Here is a 3,534-nt window from a genome sequence, read left to right on the forward strand (position 1 = left end):
AAAATAATTCAATAAAGATCTTTTATAGAAGGCCTAACATGAGTAACAACGTTAAGTTTACAGATCTCTTGTGCAAATAAATAGTAAATAATAATATCCCAATCTCTAAAATGAAGGGTTCTGGTGCATCTGAGGTTTCCTCGCGCATCAGTTATGTTCGGTAGAGGAGTTTATTTATGGTCTTTCTGAAATTTTAGCTTCTAAAATGTCCATGAAGACTGTTCAATTCTGGGCTTGTAAGGTCAGGTCAAATGTTTTTTCCGTTTTGATTATATAGAAACTTTACATGTCAAATGCTTTATGAAAACTGAGTGTTTTAATTATTTTGTTTAGCATTATATAGAGGTCAGAGGTTCCGGAAGGAGATTTGTGTTATTTGGTGTTGGAAAATGTGTATTGATATCTGTTACGTACTACATTTATTTTGTACATTTGCTATTTTGTTGTCTCTTTTTCTCTTTCCTACATTCTTGCTGCATCGGCTACATTTCTTTTGAGCCGAGGGTCTATCAGAAACAACCTCTCTAGCCCCCACAAAGGTAGAGGTAAGGTCTGCGCATATCCTACCCTCTCCAGACCTCACTTGTGGGTGGATATGTTGTTGTTGTTGGTGGTGTTGGAGATTAATGTAATGGAAGCTAACATATGTTCAATACTCACTGTTGCTTACCTATATTCAGTCTGATTAGTTGGAATGGCAGGACGTGGTTATAAAATGCGAGTTAGTTCGAAATGGGACAGAGATTCATGTGTTTATCGATGTTGTTATTAGATTGTGCAATTACATTCTAAAGTGGCTGTCTGAAATTTGTTATTTTGTTAACCTTGATCTGTTCTGGTGGATTTGTGGCGGCTTAAATTGGAGTTTGATTAGACTGTAAGGAAAGAAAGTATCCTTAATAGTCTAAACGAATTAAGGTTCCTTCTTAATGAATTCTTTCTCGATGATTCGTTATGGGCTGATGTTTAGGGTTTTCTTTCTGGAAAATTCCTTAGATTTATGAACATGTTGTGACTTGTTTCAGTTTATATGTTTTGCATTCTAAATTGACTGTGGGATGGGGAGGTTTTATCACATTGTTGAGTTCTGAGGTTGATAATAGCTTTTCTTTTCGTTTTCCATTGATTGTTTGCAATATTATTCGTAATTTTAGAATTCAGTGTTATTTGTATTCCATTTGAATTATAAGGTTTTGAACTTTTATTTAAAAAAACTGCTTTCCCGTTTAGCTTTTGATTCTTTTTGGAAATTATAGACTAAAAATTTAGATGCTGATGATTTGCTATCGTGGCGGTGGTGCTTAAAACTCGAATTAAATGGTGAAAAATAGCTCATTCATTTCTTGATTAATAGTTAGAGACACGTTAAAGACTTCTGCCTTAGATGTCAAATCAATGATATTTTCTTGTCTATTTTATCAAGTTCAAATAGGGCTTCCACTTACCCTTCTTTTCCGATTACCACTTTATGTTTTTGGGCATCTTTTGTTAAGTTACGTTCCTGTTTATCATGAAAGTACCTTAACCAGCTCAGAGGCGAAAAGCCTCCATGTTCGCTTAGACATCTAATATGCAGAAATGAAGATGAGATTGTTGCGATTTTTTAAAGTATTCTGTTGGCTTCTTTCATGTGCCTGATTATGATTTTGTCGATGACCCTATAGTGCTAGCATACTCTTTGTGTATTGATTGTTCGCTGGTAACTTATTGCTTCTTGTATGTATTTTACACTTGCTATACTCGTAAGATGTTCTCATCAAACTGCATTCTGATTTGCAAGCAGCACTGCTGTTGTTACTTAAATAACTATATTTTTTAGTATTATCAGGTCGTGCACATCCTAAAAAAGATTGTGGACTAATGAAATTTGAGGCAGCACACTAATCCTAAATAGGTATCTCTTCACCTTTATTTATTTGTATAGGATTTTTACAATATATTTTTGTTCATAGTGCGGACAGTACTGAATTTTATGCCCGAAAATGTTCTACGAATTTAAGTGTTTGGTAGATCACGTTTCTGTTTTCTCTAATATCCTCTTTCTACATTCTCTGCATCTTTTTCTGATTTTAGAGCATTATTTTTGTTAGTTCAAATATGTTCGCATGTGAATATTGCATTGTAGTTGATGCTTAAGTGTGTAGAGAGTTAGTTTTGTCCTATATTTGGAAGCAAAGGTCATAGATATTAACTTCTCAGGTGGTCTCTTGTCAAAGCGAATCGTTTTTTTCTACTTAAGTTTTTGTATTATACTATCTAGTTGGAAATGTAGACATTTCTCTTAATAAATACGTAATGATTGTACCTTGTGTATAGCAATAATTATAATGATGTTAAAGAAGTCTTTTTGGTTCCTGTGTAGGGTTTAGAGAAGTGAGAATCCTTAGTTTCAAATTCGAAAATGTGTTAGTAGGGATATAGCAACATGTGTACTAATGATTGGTTAAATCAAGAGTTGTGTGTGTGAAGTGGTGTTTCATGGTTATTCACTGCTGCTATATATACTTATACGAGCTATGGAATCCTGTTTGTTGAAGGATTGAATTGGCCTCCTTGAATTAATTGCAGTATCATTTGCAAATGTTATACGGGCCGTATCTTTGGCCTCGTATCTCAGATTTGCAATATGTCAGTTGCATTGGAAAGGAGATTTTCTGAACTTCAATTTACATGGGTTATGAATTCCATAACTCCTCATATTCTATGAGATACGCCTCTCTCAATTTGGACCAAATTTAAGTCCAAAATCCTGTCAGGTTTTCCTAAAATTTCGAAAAAAATTAATTTTTTTGATTCGCTTGATCCCAGAACCTTTGGATACTTGCTTAACACTTGTTAAAGGTATTCCTTACACTTATAAGGGTTTCATGGCCTCTCCTTCTTACACTAGTTTACCTCTGACACAGCCAACGCGAGAATTTGCGAGGTGAAACATTGTAAATATATATGCGGTCCATATCCTTGGTCATATAACATTATACTACCAACATTCTGGCCGTATAAAATTATACGGTCCGTATAGTTGACCGTTTTATATCACCTCCAAAACTGCCTTCTCTGGAAATTTTTAAAATCCTAGAATACGACCCATATACCATATTTTCCAAAAAAAAAAAAAAAAAAAAAACTTTCGACGAACCTTCCCACTTCAATTCACTTATTCTCCAATCCTTCCGTAACTTATCAAACATGAATTTAAACATTCATAAACACAAGTTAAACATGTCCAACCTCATATATCCCTGAAACAAATCCCTGTGTCCAAAATTAAGACAGCTAACGTACGACGAATCTTAATGCAGAAAACTACAAGGTATAACATTCACCAACTATGCCCAATAGTTCAATATCACCTCAAGACACAAAAGCACATAACACGTAAGACAGGAAAAGGAACAAGGGAAATACGATGGTATGAATGCAACGCAATGCAATGGCCATATGTCAAAACCTGATACGCACATGCTACGGGTTGTGCCTCGTAGTCATGACTCATGGGGGACTCCTGAGGTCCATATATCCTGTTGCGGCATA

The sequence above is a fragment of the Lycium ferocissimum genome, chromosome 8 (assembly GCF_029784015.1).
Source record: "Lycium ferocissimum isolate CSIRO_LF1 chromosome 8, AGI_CSIRO_Lferr_CH_V1, whole genome shotgun sequence".
Lineage (NCBI taxonomy): Eukaryota > Viridiplantae > Streptophyta > Magnoliopsida > Solanales > Solanaceae > Lycium > Lycium ferocissimum.